This window comes from Chiloscyllium plagiosum, unplaced genomic scaffold (genome assembly GCF_037043375.1).
Source record: "Chiloscyllium plagiosum isolate Xiang-an unplaced genomic scaffold, Cpla_swu_hap1 HiC_scaffold_14, whole genome shotgun sequence".
Classification (NCBI taxonomy): domain Eukaryota; kingdom Metazoa; phylum Chordata; class Chondrichthyes; order Orectolobiformes; family Hemiscylliidae; genus Chiloscyllium; species Chiloscyllium plagiosum.
Window position 1 is genome coordinate 126,790,922 of NW_028270152.1, and position 23,220 is coordinate 126,814,141.

Sequence of the window (23,220 nt, forward strand, 5' to 3'; positions counted from 1 at the left end):
ACCTGTTCAGAGCATGAATCCAAGAGCCAAAATCTACAAATTAGCCCCAAACTGTTATGATACGGCGTAAACCCCTCTGCTGACTTACACACGCCACACAGGAATGGTTCATCCCGTGCTGTAATCTGTTCAAAATCGAGAGGCAACGAATTATCCTCTAAATCACTATTTAAAGCAAAACTGAACAAGGTTAGTTGTTTTAAGTCATTCGGTAGTATTAACTAACAACTATTTTATAAGTCCTTTGTCTTAAACTTATCTTTTAACTCCCCGTGTACAATACGAGTCCGATTATTTTAAAAATCTGATTACGACTTGCTGAAAAATAATCAAGTTGAATAACCAGTCAGCGTGGCGAGTGTCATCAGTCGATTTTAATCTGCAGATTGTTAAGCACGGTCGGGTTCCATGTTTTTCTGTGCGAAATCCTTCTCCAGGCAGATACCTCTCAGAGACCCCTTACTCGCAGCCGACATTTCATGGTCTTTTGACAATTATCTTTGTCACGCTAACCATCTGTTCAAAATATCTGTTTACACTCCAAGTACCAGATCATTACTTATGTTTTAATATTATCAGAATACTCAATTGAAAAGTGTTTGAAGTTTGTGTCTTGGGGTATAATGCAAACTGATTGGACGAATCTGAATTTGTGTTTGTCTCAACGTAATCCAGCTCCTCAAGTGATTTCGAAGAAATGCTGCAATGTTACCTTCTGCCGGACTTTTTGTGGTTCTTTCAGTCCTTCAACTCTCTTAAAGGAACAGTACGCATCCACCTTCATAACACAAGTCTGAAGTGATTTTTAACGTCCTGTGCATCTGTCTGACAGTGTAAACAATTCATCTCATGCATTCTGAGAATGATGATGTAATTTTCAAAATATTTCGGTTCCATATGACGTTTGAATTAAGTTCCAGCTGACATCAAATGAAAACAAACAACTTGCAAACTAGAAATTTGACACACATGCAGGGAGTGCTCGGTAAAATCAACAACTGTGACTGTATCCATGCTTCAGATCTTTTCTTTACAAGGTACCAAGGAATATCTTTTGATCCTGAAACCTTTAAACGTTTGGCAGCACTAAGAACAGGCTGGAAATGTAACGATGACCACGGCTCTAAATCGCAGTCTGAAGCAATTACTATTTACTCAGTCTAAACTATATTTATTCAATAACAAGGAAAATTAATGTGCAGTGTTCTATTCACAATATCCTGTCCACAGAAAAAGCCGTCTAAATCTGAACTGACTGATCACTGTGCAATATATCCTCTGTCAGGGCGGAAGGATAGTGATAATAAATTTTATATTAATTGCAATTCAATTATAATTAGTAAATATGATGGATCGTACCAGATTATGCGAACAAGGTATACTTATTGCAATTTTATTGCAGTATTCCGATTATATTCATTTAACATTATCCAAGGCCCTGATTTTCAATATATTTAGTGAAGCTTGGATTCTAGACTGAGGGGGATTTCAATAACCTGTACCAATTGCCAAACCTGAATTTTTTTATCCTCCCAGATGCCAAGAACATGTCCCACAACGATACTTCAAGTATTTCTTGCTATTGCTCATTTCACATTCAATTTCAACGCTGTGTTCTTCACCAAGTCTCGATCTTGCATCGTGAAGAAAATTGGTGTCAATTTATCCTTTTGACATCTTGCCAGGCCATCTGAGCTCATTAATGATTTCTGATCCGCTGACAAGAGCTACCACGTTCTCTAATAACGCTCTACGTTCCATTGTAAACGGTGTGGAAGTGAGGACAATTCTCTCTCTGCTCTTTATTTGAAGATTGGTCTATCTTCATTTAGATATTTGCACAGGCGCATAATACACAGCGATTTGGTCAACTTACAATGTATGAATTGTACTCTAGATTATATATTTCCCTGGAAGATTTTATTCAGCATTTAATTTCAGTTATCTGTTTATAACTGTGCAGCCTGTGACAATGATATACATGAATTTAAGGCTATATCAACGTTTGAACAATGCATGTTCTTTCACAACCTTGCCGTCGTGACGTTTTCTGCTCACTGAGGGAGATATTTTAATGCCCCAGTCAGCCAACTGCATTTGTAACCGTTCTTGCAAACTGTGAACTACATGCAATAACACTCATTGTTGTCTGCATTGTAACTGGATTCTGGATCAGTGGTGCTGGAAGAGCACAGCAATTCAGGCAGCATCCGAGGACAGGCAAAATCGACGTTTCGGGCAAAAGCCCTTCATCAGGAATAAAGGCAGAGAGCCTGAAGCGTGGAGAGATAAGCTAGAGGAGGGTGGGGGTGGGAGAGAGTGGCATAGAGTTCTGCACTGGCAAAAGCACCCGTGTGTTCCCTGTTCAATTAAAATTGTCAGATAGGACGGAAAATAAATTAAACCCAGGAGGTGACATGGGCCCTCTGCTTGAGTTATAGTATAGAGCACTGAAAACACTGAAACATTTAAAGCATGTTTAAGTCTGTTATATAGGAGCAGACTTAGGGTACTCACTCCATTAAAGGAATATTAAGTAACTGTAAGGTTCAGACATCCTGAGGGAAATCTTGGTTCCACGGTATCATGAGGAAAGTGGACGTTTCAGGTTGTAGGAACAAGGCTGTTGAGTATATAAAGAACAATTAGCAATTAGAGTTTGGGAGGTCTTTATCTTAGGAGTCATCGTTTGTTCAGTCAAGAAAAGTTGGGGCTCCAAAGTAGTCGACATGGTTTGAATTTACTTGATGTATAAAAAGGCTAACCACAGTGGGGAACTCACAGGTGACCTCAAAGCTATGGGTTGCTCTTCCCAGTCTAATAATTTCGGAGGGGAAATCCGGGAGTATTTATGGCGCTTGGGACTCAGCATGTAAGCAGTAAATGTCTCCAGTGCACTCTCCTGGACGTGTGGGCATTCGGAACGGGGCCGCAGGACGTTCGTGAGCCTGAGGGAGTTTTGGTTAAAGTGGATGAAGAGAAGCCTGTCAAGAGTGCGTGGTGCTGGAAAAGCGCAGCAGGTCATGCAGCAATCGAGGAGCAGGACAAGTTTTGGGCAGGAGCCCTTCATCAGGAATGAGGCTGGGAGCCTCGGGTGTAGAGAGATAAAATCGGTGTGGGGGGAAGGGGTAATGCAGCTGAGAGTGCAATAGATGGATGGAAGTGGGGTTGATGGTGATAGGTCAGAGACGACGGTGTAGCAGATAGGTGGGAATGAAGATTGACAGGAGAGATATGACTTATGGACGGTTCTGAGCTGTAAGATCGGAACTGGGGTAAAATGCGGGATGCGAAATGAGGAAAATGGTGAAGTCCACATCAATGCCCTGGCGTTGAAGGTTCCCGAGGCTGAAGATGAGGCGTTGTTCCTTCAGGCGTGGAGCCGTGAGGGAGTGGCAATAGAGGTGTCCCAGGGCCTGTAAGTGGGAAGGAGAGTTGAAATATTTGACCAGGAGACGGTGCAGTTGATTTGTGCGGGTGTCCCGGCGAAGATCTCTGAAGCGCTCTGCCAGAAGGCGTCCAGTCTCCCCAGTGTAGAGGTGACCGCATTGTGAGCAACGGATACAGCAAATGACATGTGTGGAAGCTCTGGTGAAATGTTGATGGGTATGGAAGGCTTCTTGGGGTCTTGGGCAGAGGTGAGGGGGTAGGAGTTGGCGCAGGTTTTACAATTCCTACGGCGGTAGGGGAAGGTGCCAGGAGGGGAGGGCGGTTTTTTTTACAAAGCGTGAAGTTAACATGGTGGTCGTGGAGGAAACGGTCTTTGCGGAAAGCAGATAGTGGAGTGGAGGGAAATACATCACTGGTGATGGGCTCCATTTGTAGATGGCAGAAATGTCGGTAGATGTTGCAATTTATGCAGAGGTTGGAGAGGGGTCGCAGTAAAAAAATGGTGCAGGATTGCACGGGCAGGAAGGGGAGTGTAATAGTGAGATGACGAGGCAAGAATACTGCCAGTTTCTGGCCATTCACTATCGAAAGAGATATTGCTTTAGATCCTGTTCCATTGCCAATAGGCTGTAGAGGGAGGGAGGAGCAGCAACGGTCAATCAAGATCGATGATCATGTTAGTTTCTGCTGGATGGGGGAAAGGGAAGAAGTGTCGAAAGACATGATCCAAATGTACGGAAGCCTTGAGGTTATAAAGACCCTACTGTGTGGATCAGGGAGAAGGTGAACAGCCAATACCCAAGGGGTACATTCAGACCAACAAAGTGTGTATAACATCAGGGACATGGCTCTCAAAGCAGACGGTTTGGTATCAGGCAGCAAGCACAGCAGTTGCATCCCAAAAGCAGTGATGTCAGGATGACTCAGGATTATTACTTCTCATTTCCCATCCAAATCATTCTCCTGAATGTATTCAAGAGAACGTGCCTTCCCAACATTTCCAGACACAAAATTCCACCACGTTACTACTGGCTGGATGAGAAAGTTATTCTTTCAACAACTTGCGTTGAAAATAATTATAAAACTGAGAAATTTCACTCATTGGCCTTTTAAAGAAAGGTAGACAATGTTTTAATGTTATTCTGTGCTACGAATTCAAAGTCTTGAAATCCTCAATCTCAACCTCTCTTGCCTTCCGCACTCCCCTCCAAATTTAGTACTCCCATTTTAAAAACTCGCTTTCGAAGCGATCTGTGGACCACCCATTGCACTCTCTCCAATACAGTTCCAACAACGTGCTTCCCAGAACTCTACACAGGACACCCAGAAGGATGGATAAGTGTGGACGGTAAGGGCGAGGCAATAATCTAGTTTGATCACCAACCTGCACATAACAGTAGTGAGTGTGATGTGCGAGTGATTACTGACAAACTGTAAAGGCAGGCAAAAGAGCATAAATAAAAATTTACAACAGGCAGAAAGACTGAACTATTGGAGCTGTTCCTCAATGAGAGTTCGAAGCAAATATATAATCACTTTTTATTCTGCTTCAATGTCGTTGTGATACCTTGCCGTGGAAGTGCATTTTTAATTTTGCATAATGTTGTTCGATCCAGCCATGCCACATATAAAAGCAAGCTTTCTTAAAGACGGAGGAATGGACAAAATGCAGACATGTCAGGAAAATGCAGAACTGATTTGAGAGACATAAGCCATCCGTAAAACGTTATGGTGTTGACGACACTGTAAAGGTAAGACGGGGCTGGGAGGTGCCATGACATCGTAGAAATAAGCACTCTAAATGATGCAAAGAGATCGAAAGGTCAAGTCAGCTGGGAGTTTGAAGCAATTCACCCACTCATCTGCACATGTGGTATCGACGTCATCGGGCACTATTTTCAGCATTGGTTATCAATTTGCGTGAACATTTAACCAGCGTCTTACACTTTAGGTAATCGCGCTGGAATCACGGTGACAAGGTTGAGATGATGCACAGTTTTATCCCTGAGCTATTATGGGGGTGAATGCAGTGACAAAAAATGAGGAGGGATCCAAATTAAGTGCAGACAATTAGTCAGTCTGGTTATGACCTCAGTGAATATCAGTCATCACAGGTTTGAGTTCGAGGAGCATGGAAGGGAATGGTGCTTTCCTGGGGTCTCGGGTGATGGGCAACTTGGCAGGAAGGCACAATAAGTGGGTGAGGGTGAAGGAGGTCTCTATTCTTGGCTCCTTTTACTGAAAGGTCAAGCTCAATGAATAGAGAATTGTTCAAAGGGTCCCAGGGGTATACAGCATCGAAACAGATGCTTCGGCCCCTCCTGTCCATGCGAACATTGTTTACGAAATGGAAGCAATTCACTTTGCCTGCAGTTTTCCCATATCATTTTATTTTAAAGAAAGATGTTTTGTTGATTGGAAACGGTCAAATTTCCCTGTCCCTGCGGCCTATAAATATTCCAGTTTCGACAAAACGACTGGCAGTGAATTTGTGCAAACTTCCTTCACACTGGATGGGTTTTCTATGGACGAAACTCAGGAGGAAAGTCACCATTTTCACCGATACATCCACCTAGACGTCTACAGACCAGCCAAGGACAGAATTGCAGTTCCTGTAAGCAAATTCACAAAGTGACATTAATGGAAGCACAACTCTCTCGTCAACCACACAGAGCAAGCACCACACTGTTTTCCTGGATGTGAGCAACAATGTATTCACACCTGCCAGCACCCGGCCCATATGCCCCCAAGCCCTTCCTATTCATGTACCATGGAAATGCCTCTAAAATGATGCAATTGCACCAGACTCCACACTTCCTCTGGCAGCTCATTCCATACACATACCAATGCTCTTACCGTCCACCCGATTAACCCTCTGATTACCTTATACGTCTCAATAAGTCGCCTCTCAACCTTCTTCTCTCTGACGAAAACAGCCTCAAATCCCTCAGCCTACCCTAGGAAGGCCTTCCCTCCATACCAGGCAGCATCCTGGTAAATGTCCTCTGAACCCTCTCTGTAACTTCCACATCCATCTTCTAACCAGAACTGTAAGCTATTCTGCAATTTGCAGCCTCACCAGAGTTCTGTCCATCTGCAGCATCACCTCATGGCTGTGAAACGCAGTCCCTCTCATAATAAAAGCTACCACACCGTATGCCTTCTGAGCTATGCTCTTAACCTGGGTGGCTACGCCTATGGGCAAAGGTTCATGGAAACTGTGATCCCTCTACTCAACATTAGCACAGTTACCTGCATTTGTGTTACTTCATCCTTCAGCACTATCCACAACTCTAACGACCACAGGGTCTTCCACAACTTTACTAACTCATGATACTATGCCCTCATTGAGGTCATTCATGAAAAAAATGAAAATCAACTGTTGCTGCAAAGCAGATCATTGCCGTGCACACTAGTAGCTGAACTCCAGGATGAACATTTCCCATCAACCACATTCTGTGTCTCTTGCAACTAGCCAATTTCTGATTCAAATCGCCCGATCACTCTCAAAACCTCACCTCTGCATTTTATGCAATAGCCACGGTAACGAATTTGCCAAACGCCTTTCTGAAATCCATATCCACCACATCAGTCGCCTTACCATCATCCACCTTTTCGGTCATTTGCTCAAAGAACCCAATACGTTTGGTGAGGCACGACCTCCACTTCACAAAATCGTATTGCCTATCTCTTATCAATTTATTCATTTCTCGATGATTGTAAATAATATCTCTTACAATCCTTTCCAAGATTTAACCCACAGCCGAAATAAGGCGCACTGCTCTATAATTGCTATGGTTCTCTCTATAACCCTTCTTGAACAAGGGAACAACATTTGCAATCCTCCAATCTTCTGACACTAATTCTACAGACAATGACGACATAAAGATCAAAGTCAAAGGCTCTGCACTCTCCTTCCTGGCTTCTCAGGGAATCCTGGGATCAATCTCATTCGGTCCGGCGGACATACTGGTTTTCACAGTATCTAAAATTGCTAACACCTCCTCCTTGAGAACCTCAAACCCTTTTTGTCTATTAGCCTGTATCGCAGTTTCCTCCATGACAACATGTTTCCAGAGGAGACATATTCATTTAGCTCTTTGCCAATCTCCTTTGACTCCACCCACAACTTCCTTCTACTATCCTTGATTGACACTAATCTTATTCTCGCCATTCTTTAAACCGATATACCTATAGACAACCGTACACTTTTCCTTTCTCGAATCTACCAACGACATCTCATGTCCCCTCTTGGCACTTCTTACTTTTCTGATTCGGAATTTCCTTGCTAACATTTAACTCTCAAGCGCTGGAACTGAGCCTTCACGTCTCATTCTAAAATAAAATTTCCCATTCCTCTGGACAACATCTTCAACTTCTTTAAAAAGCATGGCTCCCTCTCTGTACAGCTTCCTCCCTGATGTAATGTTCTTAGGTAATAACATATTTATCCTTCGATCGACTTGTCTAGTTTAATTAGAAGCCTCGCTCAATTTCATCTCCAATTTAATAAGGAAGACAAGCGATTGGTCTTTAATGATTCATCTTCCACTTGGTGTAACACTAACTCTTCATATCCACGAGTAAAACACAGGAACAGGAGAAGACCATTCAAATCCTGGAACCTCTCTCACCTTTCAACAGTATCATTTGCTGCCTAACAGCACATGTCTGCACGTAGGCCTCCTTTAACGAGAAAAATTCTCTGATATTTCAATCTGAAAATTTATGGAGCGTCTACTGTGGTTTGTGCAAGTCAATTCTATAACATCTACACACCCTTCTTTCCTGTTTGTGTGCGTGTTTGTGTCTGTGTTAGTGCGAGTGAGTGTGTATGTGCTGGTGCTTCTCTGTGTGTATATGGCGTGCATGAGTGTCCATGTTCGTGTGAGTGTGTGTGTGATTGAGAGTGTAAGTATGAAACTGCATGTCGAATGGATTCAGAGTGCGTGCACGAATGAGTTGTGTATGAGTGTGTAAGAGTGAGTTGTGTGTGTCTGCGAGTGTGTGTATCTGACTGCGCGTGAGAGAGCGTGGGTTTAAGGAGAGGACGTGAGAGCGTGTGTGTGTGTTTGTGTGTGCGTGTAGGGGAGTTGTGGCTGGAGGTATTCTTTACCATAAGGGACAGCGCCAAACTCTCAGGCTCTGCCTCAGCAGGAAACTGCAATGGAATGACTGAACTTTTCCTGCACACTCTGTTACTGATTCAGAGGTTGAGAATAGAAAGTTCCTAAAAGTGAAGGAGCAGAGAGCAGTCGGCGCAATTTGGCCCACTGACTCTCTTCATTCCCTTAATTGAATTGCGAGATCACCTTCTCTCTCTCTCGCTCGCTCGCTCTTTCTCTGACGTACACAGAGTGGTGAAATAGGAGGACTGCAATTGCTCGCCATCAGCGTCAAATAGCGTGATGAATGACTACTCTGTGATACTCACCCCACACAGATCGTAAGTGCCCGGAATCTTCACGGCTTCAGTGATCAACCTCATGTGCTCTTTGACAAAATCTATGCACTGTCAGAACAAGATGTGGACAAAAGAGAAAAGTGTTCAGCTGATTACATGCAGATGCATTTGAATATTCGAATTGTACGAGCCTCCACCACTTCCACGACTAGTTCGCTGGACACACACACCGCCCTTTGTATGAAAAGGTTACCCCTCTCTTCTCATTTAAGTCTTTTGCCACTCAGCTTAACATTACGCTGGCTGATTTTTAGACCATCCAACTGATAGAGATGACAATGGCAATTTGCCTCATCTCTGCGCCGTATGATTTACTACATTTCTTTATGGTACCCACTCATCCTCTTAAACTCCAGGAAAAAAACTTCACAACCTTCCCAGCCTCGCGTTATAACTCATACCTTCCATTCTCGGTAACAGCCTTGTAAATCTTTCCTTTCTCCTTTTCAAAATTAATATTATCCTTCCTGCAGCAGAGTGAGCAGAATAATGCACAGTTTACGAAAAGTGGTCTCACCAAACTGTCATTCAGCTCTAACATGACATTTTATCTCCTGAGTTCAATGCTCTGACCGATGTAGGGACCTGGCACGAAAAAGACATTTTCATCACCTTGTCGACCTGTGACGTCACTTCAAGTAAATATATACCTGTCCACCTTGGTCTCTCTGTTCGACAACATTCCCCAGACACTAGCACAAACTGTGTAAGTCCACCCTGGATTGTATTGCCAACATCTCACGTCCCAACCTGTTTAGCGTTTGCTCATTATCAATCCCTCCATACAAAAGGATTATCCTGGAGTACCTTCCCTGAAATGCCTTCAAGGAAATGATATATTTCCTTAAATAAGCACACTTTCCTCCAGTTATGTTTTTTTTTTCCCAGCACATTCCATCTCATTCTTACTGAAACTCACCACCAAATTGGACTCATGAGGCAGCGAGTTGCAGACTTCTTGCTGCAGTGTTTCCATGTCTACACCTTCCTTCCATTGCGACTGGAGCTTAAGGGAGATGTTCTCACACAGGTGACATGACATTGTGGCCCAAACTAAAATTCAGAGACATGGGAGAGATTCTGATTAAATAGGGAATGTTTCCCTGCAGACAATGAATGAACCAGTTTTCATATTTTAGTTGAGTGTGGAGTTGTGGCGACGGACAATTGTTTAAAGAAGAGATTCAGACTAAAGAGCACAAAAATGGTTCTCTCACTGTGTATCTTCGGGAGTGCGTGCAATTTCAAGACCCGTGGAGAAGATACAGTGAAATTGCTCTAGAAACTCAGCAACTCTGGAAGCAGCTGTGGAGTCAGAGAATGTACGGTCAATGTTTCGAGTCCACTGTAACCGTCTTCAGAACACATTTCCTCTTGCACAGAGCATTTCCAATAACTCTTCCATCAAGACATGCATCAATGAGCGTTGGCCCTGACTGGTTAATCAGATTAACCGAATTGAGGCTGATGGAAAGAGAACTGGATTGAGAAGGGCAACACTGGGCAGCAAGGTCCTTCATAAAGATTTCAGAAGTAGTTTTCGCCTTTATCTCTCTCTCTCTCTCCCTCTCTTCCGAGCTTACTTTAAATGTAAGCTCAGAGGTGGAAGAATTTCTTGTTGACTGTAGAGACGTGAGTTGGAGGATCCAGAAGGATAGGACAATCCAGGATTGCATAGAGGTGTAATATCATTCCCCTTAGTTACCATCTGAATAGTGACAATGTCTTGTGGTGATTTTTCAGTGTGGGACACTCAGACCAGAATGGTCAGGATTCTTTGTGCCATTTGAACTGATGTGTTTCTTGTCTATCCTGAATAAGGACACAACTGGCCACAGGAGCTGTGGCTGCCCGGGACTCAACAGATTCTGGACTGGAAAATGCTTCCAGAGATACTGTTCAGGTCATAATGAGAATTTGCTTTACTGAAATGCTGTTGGTAAAACCGCGCCATAAAGGGATATATTATCTCTCCCAGATGTGGAATCAGGATAGCTGTTAGGCACAGTTCTCATTACCCCTTATGTCGAAAGAAATACAAGAGTGCTTGTCACTATTGACTGCATTGTCGACAGTTTTGACAAGGATTCAGATCAATGACATTTGTGTCAGTTATGAACTATTAACTCAGCTTTCTGTCTCTGCGAATGATACGAGACCAGCTGACTTTATAAAACAGTTTTGGTTGTTATTAATTTCCAACAGTGTAAAGCGAGCCCATTTGGTCCGTCACACCTGCCGCAGTGCATCCCGCAGTTCCCCTGTCACCCTGCATTTTCGGACAACACACATAATCTTCACATCCTTGGACTGTCAGAGGAAACCAGAGCACCAAATGAAAACGAAGCTGACACAGGGGAGAGTCCATGCAATCAGTCGCCGATGGTGAAATTGAAACCGTTCCGTGAAGCTGTCCTGTAACAGTACTAACTACTGTGCCACCCTGCGTTGACGACTTTCAGAATCCACAGTATATCCCCTCATGGGTAATGCAGGGTCCGGTTGTGGAGTGGATCCCACGCCCTGTCACATTCTGACACAGTCTCCGATCACTCACTTCCTCAGCATAAGTGCAATTTTGTCGATAGCCCCGTTTAAATTGAGGAGTTCCAATTAAATCTAAATCGATTTCTCTCTAACCACGCAACCGAGGAAGCTTTCTAAGCTCTCTCAGAATTTCGCATTATATGAATACAAACATCTAAGCATCTTATAGAATCGATAAATTAATGCAACTTTCCCATCGCTGTCACTGAGCAGGGAACATTTCAGATTACACTTTGAGCAGCAAAAGAGCGGTGAATTCCCATCAGCTTCAGAGCAGTGGGAAGCGACAGCCGCTGTTTGTCACGGCGTTTCCTAGACACCTATTCAGATTTCCTTTTCTCTGTCAACGTACAAAAGAGGAAAATTTTACAAAGAAGTCCGCATCTTACCTGGAGATTAGCAGAAAAGGAGGAGGAGCTCAAAGAGAACCATCGCTGTGTTCTGACTATCGAAACTACATGAACTCCTGTTTTTATACAACAGGAAATAGCCCTCAACAAAGGGTTCATTGTCCAATGACAGAATAGCGAGCATAGCAAAACAGGTGAGGAGCCCAATAGGAGCGCTGCTTTTTGTCCAAGACAATTGTCCCTGACACCGACAGATTCATCGACGTTTGTCCGGGTTGAACATTGTGCCACATTTCCTTATTGCCTAGAAAGTAAGATAATAAATTCTCGAAGAAAGAGAGAGAGAAGCAGAGTTCCCGTTGGATATGGTGTGCATTTCCCTCAACGGGCATACCGTGTGCCAAAAAAAAGACCAGTCAACGATCCCATCCAGGAAGTCGCTTGCGGATCTGAAGACAGGTAGGTGACTGATCCCAAGAACTGGCTGTTCCTACTATCAGTGACTGGCAATGACTTGGATTTGGAAAGTTGGCACATTGACGGAAACACCGTGCACTCATCTTCATTTCGCATACGTTATCATTGGGGTGGAGGGACGGTGTGTTGGTCATTCAACCAGACATATACATGGACTGTTTAGCTAGAATGGCAGTGTGTGCAGTGTTAGCAAACCTGGTAAGAATGGCCGTGAAAAAGCAAACAGACAGGATTTCAGAGGAAATTGGACATTTTGCTCCATAAAATGCTGGAAGCAGCTCTGAAGAGTTCCACTTATAATCCCCTGGTTTTAATGCGGACTGTGATTAACAATGCCAAATTATAATGTGAGTTTAGCAGTTCACTGCTGTGTATTCAGTGTCAGTCCAACGATCTGGAGAAATCGAGGCCATGACCTTTGTTTTCAGTCTAGCTGGAGCTGAAACATCGGGAATCGTTGCCTGCAAGTCTGAGTGAGGCCGCTTGCTGGAGCAGTGACGCTGGCGTTGGCTGCGGTGGTTCGGATCTGCCTATGGACATAAGCAATGCAACAGCGTTCAACGTGCATGGCCTAGTAAGGCACTGCGGGATTAAACCTCTCTCACTCAGCGTTAAGTCATTCGCATGAGGAACAGCAAATTGAGCAAATTGTCGAACAGAATTGCTGACAGATGTTTCGATGATCCCTATCCATTTGCAATGTCGTCTGTTTGCAAAATTTTATTCAGCGAGTGAATTACGTTTCTAACCAGCAATGAGATCCAGAGGACAAGGTGAAAATATTCATGGGAGGTGCTACTGCGTGAATTCAATTGGCAACGATAACATCAAATTCGTTCAAATCTCCCCCACCCCCACAGCCCCTCATTCTGTTGGAAAAGCTGCCATTTTGTTTCCCATGTGGAATGGACAAACTTGTATTCGTCCTGAAAAGTGCTAGTTTCTTGATAATGTATCTCCGAAAGTCATTGAGAGCAGATATTGGAAAGGTAAGATTTAAAATGACAGAGCGTCGTCCAAACTCAGGTTGACTTTGGAACTAGCAAAACTATGTCAGAAACAAGAATCTATTTTAAGTCATGCTTGGCCAATTTTTAAACTTTTGGATCTAATGTGTTCAGTTTTCCAAAGATTGGCTATATGCCTGAAACGTTTACTCCAAATCAATGACTATTATTGTGAGCCAATGTTTCAGTCAAACTTTTGTTTTACTTTTCTGTGCATTAAAATTACTCCATAGACGCCGGCATCCCATTACCCAGGCACTGTTTAGGACAAGTCCGTAACACTTGACATAAGTTCGGCTTCCTCAGAGACAGCTCTTAGAGAGGAAAGAACCTCCCACATTTTAATTATATCTGTCAGTCAATAATCCCTGGCTGAATCATATTAAATAATATTCTATGAAGTTCACCTGTCTGATCTAGTTTGAATCCCTACAAAACAATTACCATTAGCAATTCAAACGTATAAATGCCTCATAAGCACCACACGTGGACAAAAATCCTAATTCAGTTGCACTGATTGTCTCACTTGCAGTTGTATCACCAGAATGAGCAACTCAACTTTTAACTGGACCAAACAGAAAGACGAATAGAAAGGGAGAGAGATGAGGGAGAGAGTTGCAGACAAAGAGAGAGAATTGGAGAGAGAGAGGGTGAGACTTGTAGCTTTCACAACCACAACAGCTACAGAAAGCTGAAACTAAAACTGTGATTTTGTGGGATACCTCACAATCTGGCTTCTTCTCTTGCATCAAATTAAATACAAGGGCTCATAAACGTTTTGTTTTTGAAGGCTTCAGGTAGAACATTCGCCAATTCTGTCTCAACTTCCACGAATTTCAAAAACAAAATAGAGCATAAAATGCACCTGCCAAAGCCATAGCATCTCCCCATTCAGTGATGGTTAAGGAACAGAATTTGTTTTGGTAAATGAGATTGACGAAGGCTTAATGCGGATCCTAACGATAATGTTCGGAAATATCTACTGTCCTTGCTCTTGTAGAGAATAGATAGTGAGTTTGGAAGGTGTTCTTTGATCAATATTGATTATTCTCTCAACTATTTCCGGCTGCGACTTGTGCACAGGCATTCGAGGAAGAGGAAGTTTAAGTGTTGCCAAATAAGACATGTACTTAGCCAGGGATGTTATGAGACTTCTTGAGTATTATTGAGGAAGCTTTCCACCTAGTAAGCTTTGCTTATTGTGCTTTGTAGATAGTTGGATTCCCTCCTTGGGCGACTGTCTATGTGGAGATTGCACATTCCCTCCGTGTCTGCTGGAGTTTCCTCTCAGTGCTCCAGTTCCTTCCACAATCCAAAGATGTGGTGGTCAAGTGATTTGGCCATGCTAAATTGTCCATCGTGTTAGATGCGTTAGTCAGGTGTAATTATTGGGTACGGGAATGAGTCCGGGTGGGTTACACTTTGGACGGTCGGTGTGGACTTGTTGGACCGAAAGTCCTGTTTCCATGCGGTCGGGAATCTAATCTAATAACTGTGTACTGGTTCACTTGCGAAAATTATTTTGCCAGCATGTTGTTGCAATGTCTGCTTCAGAAACAGTCGCTAAACAGCATTGAGATCCTTGAATTGTTGCCTTTTGTTGAAGTAAACAAAAGCAGCATATATGGGTGGACTCATTCTCAACGGGAAACAGGTTTTTAGTTTTCGCATCATTTTAAGTTGGGGTGGGATTTGGAAAGAGATTGAAGCTCATAGACACAGATCTGCCCCTTTTGTTGAAAAAAAACTTGCATACTCAGTCTGCTGCTCCAGCGTTTTTCTTTTTTTTTATTTTTCCTTTCTTCATGACTGAAGATAGAAGGTTAAAATGAAGAATCTGTGTTTATGGGAGAAAAACACCCAAAAAATACTAGCAAAAAAAAGCAGGGTTGGCAGCATCTCGAGAGAGTAACCAGAGTTAATGTTGCGTCTCCTGTCACACTTCTTCCGAAATCATGGTTTTTGGTGGTGCTGCTACATTTTAACAGTTGAGGATTAATAGTTGCACAAAGTATACGTTTGGTCAATCATTTAATGGAGTGGAAGTGATGTCAATTTTGCATTCTTTGCGGTGTGTTAACTTTTTTTTAAAGAAGAAAGTGTGTTTTGCTTAAAGCCTAGTAGCTTGAAGAAATCAATCACATCTGGAACACTGCACTTTTTGCATGCCTTTAAATCAATAAAGTTTAGGTTCGGGGGTATCTTCTTGAAAAGTTGTGAACGGAGCTTGTCCAGTTCGTAACAATTCCCACAGCTGTCACTGGACTAGATTCTGAAGTTTCAATGTCATCAAACGTGCATCAGACAGAATCAGAATGAGAAACTACAGGAAGTCAATGGAATCGGTCTCACTCTGAAACTATCTATCACTGTATTCTAACAGATGAAAGGCTTAACAGACAATCAATGTTTCAACGTATAATTGCAGGTACATCATCACATTGCAAATTTTTGGCATAAATTCTTTGTTACGATCGAGCCCTCCACAATCACCTGATGAAGGAGCGTCGCTCTGAAAGCTAGTTGGTTTCCAATTAAACCAGTTGGACTATAACCTGGTGCTGTGTGACTTTTAACTTTGTACACCCCAGTCCAACACCGGCACCTCCAAATCGGTCTCACTCTGTGAGTGACTTCTCTACATTTGGTAAATACAACAGTAACATGTTAAATGAAATACACAAGGTGTGCACTGTCTGTAAAATATACAAAATAAACAAAATATTTTCGAGAAACTCGGCAATTCTGGCTGCATCTGTGAAACAAAAACAGAGGTAACCTATCGAGTCCAGTAACTCTTCATCAGTAACGTCATTGAGATAAGTGAAGGCCATGAAGCTACCCTTCATTGTTGAGGGATCACTCCTTAATGAATTCCGTGATGTGCGTTTTGGTCAGAAGTGTTGACATCAATTTGTGATTTTATTTCTTGAGCAGTTATAACATGTTTTTGAAAACGGTATCATAGCAGCTGATGTAAGGCTTTTGCTCAAGTGAGTTCAACGAATATCAATGATGAGATGCACAACCATGTTAGTGAGGATGTATTTCAATTGTATTCCAGGGCCCACTTGAATGGGTCAGTTCAGAGGATCTTGTTGAACTATCAATTCCAGAATATTTAAAACAGCTTCTTATCTAAGAAATTGAATAAGCAGTAATTGATGAGTTAGAGCGAAGTCACTAGCCGATTCTAGCAGCTGTTCAGATCCCTGGTAATCTCATTTGTAAATTGCTGATGTTGAACATCAATGTGAGCTCTGTATGTTCTTGATACAGTTCAAATTGATTTATTTCAGAACATCTTGTTGCGTATAAAAAATGAGCAAAGTGAGTTAGTCTGTGCACAGTGTTACACTGCTTTAGATTGCGTTGAATCTGCAACGAGTTTTTGTTGTTAATTTCTAGCATTCAGTCCTACTTTAACAAAACGGGGCATGTATATTTAAAAAGTGTGGTGTTTTTGTTCTCTCAGGGGTAGTTGTGAGTCTGCAGAATTATGGGCATCAAAGGTTAATAAATGATTTTTTTAATGAAAAGAAGTCATGACGGCAGAGCTAGTTCCTTGATGACCAATGAAGTGAAAGAAAAGCAGGGATATTCAGAAATATTCATGCATGTCGAAATGAGGATGAAGGTGTGTGAAATTATTTATTAGCAATGCAGGCTCTAAGGGATAAATGACCAACTTATGTATTTTTGATTGTATCTTCAAAGGGATAACGAATTGTCATTTTCCTTGAGTGTTGTTGTTGAGAAAAAGACTTCTGGCCAAGAGATGGGAGTGGACAGTCATCAATTTTTACCAGGGTTTACTTGTGAGCCTGGCGATCAGAATAAGTATAACCAAATACTTTTCTTGTGGAGGCCGGCCGTTCAGTCCACGGAATCCACACAAATCTTCCAAAGAATGTCCAATCCAGCTACCCAAAACCTGCAACCTGCATTTCACATGGCTCACACATCGACACTGCACATCCCTGGATATTATGGGCTATTTACCACGTATAACCCACGTTCTGTGCATATCTTTGTACTGTGAGAAAAAATCGGAGCTCTCAGAGGAAAGCCATGCAGACAGAATGGGAATGTACAAACTTCCTGTGGTCGCCTGAGGATGAAATTGAACCGACGTATCTTGCACAGTGAAGCAGCTGTGTTAACCATTGAGTCACTGTGCCAAGAAAAACCGTTTGATATAAATCTTTTCAGGAGGACAACTCTGTTTTCCAGTCCCTATAATACGTAGAGGAAGTTGGACATCGTCTCACCCTATTCTGAGGTTTATGTTTATTCGGATTTTACAATATTGACTGTCAGTCTGATGTTGTAAAATATTGTGCATAACCGAGCCTAAAACAGATGGTAGTAAGATTTTAAATTAGGGGAGACAAAGATCAGAGATTATTGTAATTTAGAAAGCGAATAACATCGAGCACATGCAGGCACAGAAATTGATCAGGAAGAAGTCAATACAGATATGGATGTGGGTAGAGCGAGCATGATCGGTAACAGATTAGGTTAGATCAAAGGATGAAGAGATCACACAGACCGAGTGAAGAAAGACACAGGAGGAAGCAACTGTGGGTTTGAAAGGAGACTGTATTTTGCAGAGTTGAGATGGAGACGCAAAATGGCAGTTGGGAGTGACTGAGAGAGAGTGACAGCAAGGGATGGAGAGTAAATTAGAGCGACAGATAGGGATGAAAAGGTATTGATATGGATGGGAGAAGCTGTGAAACTAACAAACCGTGCACTATAATTCACGGGAGAAGCTGATTTTTGTTTCTTGACAGAATTCTGTCTTATTCAGCGATATTGCAAATTGGCCACACTTGATGCAACTATGTTAGTTTCAGTATAACAGTTTCTTCCATAAACCTGTTACCATTCCGAAATTCTCAACCGCATTTGAGTCCAATGTTGGATCAGTATCTTCAGAACCCAGTATTTCGTAACTGAACATAAAAAAAGCCTTTCTCACAGAAATTGCAAAAGCACAAGTCTGATGGTCTGGAATTTAATTTAGTTGCATAAAAATCGGCCGTGTGGAATTATTAAACTTGGTTTTCACCCTTCGCTTACCTGTCACTAACTTCAAAGGCCAGAGGGATTAATAATTCATATGGCTCTTGAACCATTTACTGTTAGGTTTGTTAAAGAAGCACGGCTGCAGTGGAATCCTTCACAGATTGCTGACAGTGTGGAAACAGGCCATTTAACCAAAATGACCACAACGACCCTCCGAAGAGTAACCAGTTCCCTGTTCTATTGCTACAGATTTACTCCTGACTTTTGAACCTAACCTACATAACCTTGAACACGATGTGCAATTTTTCATCTCCAATTCACCTTACCTGCATATATTTGGATTAAAGACAAAAACCGGAGCTCCCGGAGGAAACTCACACACACACGGGGAAGATTCTTCTTTCTCTTTTTTTTTAAAATGGAATCCCTACAGTGTGGAAACAGGCCACTTGGCCTCACAAGTCCACACTGAACCTTCGAAGAGTATCCCATTCAGATCCATACCCCGACCCGATTACTCTGCATTTTGCCTGACGATTGTACCTAAATTACACATCCCTGAACACTATGGACAATTTCGCTTGGTCAATTCAACTGATGTGCACGTGTTCTGAATATTGGAGAAAACTTACTCACACATGGGAAGAACGTGCAAACTCCACACAAGCTGTCGTCCGAGGCTGCAACTGAACTTGGTTGTCTCGCGCTGTGAGGAAGCAGTGCGAACAACTTAGACACAAGGCCACTGAGCTAAAATTGCATTGAACTATAAGCAAATGTAAGGAATTCTGGTAGAAGCTCAGATATCGTAATCTCAGCATCACCATATGTATATAGATTCTAATCCAATCATAGTCGATAAATTTGAATTTAATGATTAAATAAACTCTCATCATGACAAGTTTTCTCCCTGTCTCGTTTAGTGGAGGAAATCAGTCGGCCTACGTGTGAAATCAGAAGAGAGAAAAAAAAACTGCAGATTGTGAAATCCAAGGCAGACAAGGAGGAGGCTTGGAAAACAAGGGAAGTCCGGCAGCATCAGGAGGTGAAGATATCAAAGTTTCGGGTGTGACCTTCCTTCAGTCCTGGAGATGGGTGTAAGTGGATCCATAGATTAAGCAGGGTAGTGTTTGAGGATCGCAGTGTGGTGTGTTCGGGACACGTGAAATCAAATAGAGGGGACGGCCTGGTTGGTTGATGGGAACAATGCATTCGTTTTATTTCTGGAAAAAATGCTTGGTTAGTGGAATGGAAGAGGGGGACGGGGATGGGCTGGAATGGTGCGATAGGGTTATAGGAAATGAAGGAATTTGAGATTAGAGAACTCAATGCAGTCCATATTCTCTGCACGCAGAGAATGAGGTGCCGTTTCCCACAACCTGCAGTCAGATACGCTGTGGCAAAGAAGGAGGCGAAGGATGGACATGCTGGAAAACGAATTACAACAGTGAACGACTAGGAGGTCAGGCCGGCTCCTGCAGGCCAGGCTGAGATGCTTAGTGAAACGTGGCCTCAGTTTACTCTTGCTCTCGCTGAAGACGAGTAGACCTCATACGAACCGCTGGATACAGTAAACTAGTTTGGAGAGGAGAAGGTGAACATCAGTTCTACTGGAAAGACAGTTTGGGACCCGGGATAGAGGTGAGTGAGTAGTAATGTGCCAATAGTTTTTCCATGCCTTAAGTCATATGGGAATGTGCCTTTGGGTTCGGGTGCGTTTACGGGGCAATGTCACCAAACATTTGGGGACTGGAACGAGACTTGATGTACTCATAAGGGGTAGAGGGTGGGGAGAGCAACGTATTCTTGGAGTTGTGGTTCAATTAGAGTTGTCAGAAGTGTTTAAGGATTATTGGTTGAATGTAGAGACTGGTCAGCCGTTGTCTGAACGCAAGGGTGAACTTATCTTAATTTGTGTAAAGGGGTTTTGAGAGCAGTGCAGTGGGGAATGGAGGAGGTGCGCTTGAGGTCTCTCTGACTGACAAGGCAGAAAAACACTTTGTTCAAAATGGGTGGACATCTATGATGCTTGATAGTGGAATATCTCTTCATCCAAGCAGATGCAGTATCGGCTGAAGTATTACGTGAATGCAGTGGACTACTTGCCTGTTGTTGGCAGGGAAAGGGTGTCGTTCGTCTAGCATGAGAGTCTGTCGGTTTTCTAGCACTCATCCGCCTGGAGATTGCACCCGAGATAGAAATGGAGATGTCAAGACAGAGGAGGTTGATGTCTGGAATGGACCAAGTGTGACACCTGCAATGTGCCTCATTGTTAACTGCTCTGGAGCGGTTGTGGTGTGTGATAAAATACTGACATAGTGTACTAGTAAATGCATGAACTGTTAATAGAACACTTCCATTCTTGCTTCAATTATTCCAAACTACCTTATTCTGTCACGCTGTCGTCACTTGAGTTTCATAACCGTTGCTCTCTTGAGAAACCCAACGTTATTTTCAAAGTTAGAAATCACACAACGCCAAGCTTTAGTTCAACAGGTCCATTCTAATTATTAGATGACCTTTTCCTATTCATGTATAATTATCCATATCAATTATCCATATCATGAATAGAATAACTTCTGCATTTTTCTTTATAGAGAACATTGACAAAATATAATTTCATTCTCGCCTTCAATTTTTCAATATTAACATACTAAAAGTTTTATGAAGTACTTTCTACAGTGATGAAAGTCACTGTACTGGATTGAAAAACATTTTTATTTAAGACTCTGTTTATGACTCTGTCAGTTTATGTTGTGATGACTGTTATGTCCCTTGGCATCAGTTACTGCATGTCTGAGATCTTGCCTTTTCTGTCTGAGCTTGTGATCCTTCTCTGTCTTTCTTCCTAAATCCACGCTTCAATATTCATGGCTCACAATTACGGGAAGAAGAAATGGAGAAGTCTGGGGTAAGTGGTGTTTAGTCGGCACCAAGGATATTTTTTTGGCATTTTTCATTTTCTATCTATTATGCTTTGACATTTTTTTCAGATTAACCCTTGTGTGCTCTGGCATCATGTTGAATTATCCTTATCTACTCATATAAATCTGTTCTAACATTGTTTAGGCTACTAAGAGACTTTAGAAATAGTAGCCCCAATCCCTTAAAATTACATAATCATGGTTTAAAATTAAGTGTAATCTTTTTAATACAGGGAAAGAATAACTGTTTTAAATAAATATTTTAAATATAAAAACAAGGATTAAGGTGGAAGTCATCATTCTGTTGACAGTTATATATTGTACAATAGCTCGAGTGTCAAGGAACAATTTTTGAAATCTCAGCATTTGGGAACTTTTGGGCAAATCTTCGAATGGGCCCTTTTGATCTTATGAAGAAGGAAGTGTTCTTTGAGTGCTCCGGTTTCCTCCCACAGTCAAAAATAATGTGCAGGTTGGGTGAATTGGCCATGCTAAATTGCCCGTAGTGTTCGGTGAAGGGGTAAATGTAGGGTAATGGGTCCGGGTGGGTTGCTCTTCGGAGGGTCGGTGTTGGACTTGTTGGGCCGAAGGGCCTGCTTCCACATTGTAAGTAATCTAATCTAACCTAACAGGTTTATTTGGAAACACTAGCATTAGGAGCGCTGCTTCTTCATCAGCTAGTTGTGGAGTTCCAAACGTCTTAGAAAATATTAATTCAATTCCCACATTTCTCATGCATCCTGCCTGAGTAGAGCACAGTCTCTCATTCTGCTTAACATGTCGAAAGGAATATTTTGCCGTCACACTTCACCAGCTTTCAAACTGGTGCCAGATCCGAACTTGTACCATTGGATACTCTAATTGACAAAACACTTTGCCAGTTGCATATTTCACTGCACTTTACTTCAGCCATTCAAGTGGATCCCATGCATTCTTTTATCAAATTACTGTATTGAGTAAATAAATGATAAGCTTTTCTCAAAAATCAATGTTAATTGTACAGAAATAGAGAGAGAAAATATCATCCTCCATCATAGAAATGGCGGAAAACGATTAAAACTTCATCCTAGAAATGTTAATTGCGACTTGGACTCTGCTTACGATCCAAGTATATTTTGTCTCATTCGATTAACCTCAGTTTAAACTTGATCCTGTCCCACTGAAAGTGTGCTCTGATGCTGTCGGATAGCTTTATGTACAAAACATTTCATCCCTTCCTGACTTCACTGCACCTGACTTCGGCCATTCACATGGATCTCGTGCTTTTCTTTCTCAATTACGGTATTGAGTAAATCAATGAGAAGTGATTTCCCATTTCTAGCAAAGGAAATTGAACAGAAGTATAGAGCAAAATTTGCTTTCCTTATTGAAAATGTGCAGGAAACGGTAAAAAAAATCCGTCTATACATGTTAATTGCGTCGTTGTCTTTGTATCTGATAAGAAAGCTCTGAGATTATTCTTTCGTCTCCTTTCGTTAAATGCATTTCATTTGTCATCCTCTCCCCCGCAGCAACTGTTCTTTCTTCAAAAGCATTCTTTACAATCGCATGGTCGTTCTCACTGGAGTCATATTGTGATGGATAGCTGCAAATTGTTTCCAAAATTTGTGCCGGCTCATCACACGTGGTTGTTCTCTCATGGCCACTTTGAAATTTGCAGCCAGCGATGTTTCACTGGCTCACTGTAGTTTTCCCCTCTGATTTATTTTTCTGGCCATTTGCTGTGAAAAGCATAAAACAATGCACTACACTGAAAAGCAAAACACCAACTTTGGTTCTAACAGCAGTGACTGTACTGGGCTGTTTGTAACCTCATCATCGAGGCTTTACACAGGAAGCTCGATTTATTATTGGTATTGGTCCATGGAAATGCGGTTTGAAACTCAGCTTTGTTGCTGACGCGTCATGGACCGCATTTATCATGTTTCATTTCTCCCGTTTGTTCTTGTTTTGCTGTTCAATATTCTGACAGTCGCAATGTCGTGACAACTAGAGAATGACATGGGCTCCAGGACTGTACCATTGGAGAG

The 23,220-nt window shown here is 42.2% G+C and overlaps 2 long non-coding RNA genes across 3 annotated transcripts; one reads left to right on the plus strand and one right to left on the minus strand.

The window, feature by feature from the left end:
* Positions 1–5,758: 5,758 nt before the first annotated feature.
* On the minus strand, positions 5,759–11,898 carry LOC148148211 (uncharacterized). The gene is made up of 4 exons (XR_015759349.1): positions 11,791–11,898; positions 9,774–9,907; positions 8,825–8,902; positions 5,759–6,002 (listed from the first exon to the last, which is right to left on the minus strand). It is a non-coding gene; the product is annotated as an uncharacterized LOC148148211 (long non-coding RNA).
* Positions 11,899–12,110: 212 nt separating this feature from the next.
* LOC148148212 (uncharacterized) lies at positions 12,111–20,850 on the plus strand. Of its 2 annotated transcripts, none has more exons than XR_015759351.1 (4): positions 12,111–12,210; positions 19,190–19,363; positions 19,621–19,907; positions 20,327–20,850. It is a non-coding gene; the product is annotated as an uncharacterized LOC148148212 (long non-coding RNA). The 2 variants fall into 2 exon arrangements; XR_015759350.1 differs by lacking the exon at positions 12,111–12,210 and adding an exon at positions 12,643–13,217.
* The last annotated feature ends 2,370 nt before the right edge of the window (positions 20,851–23,220 follow it).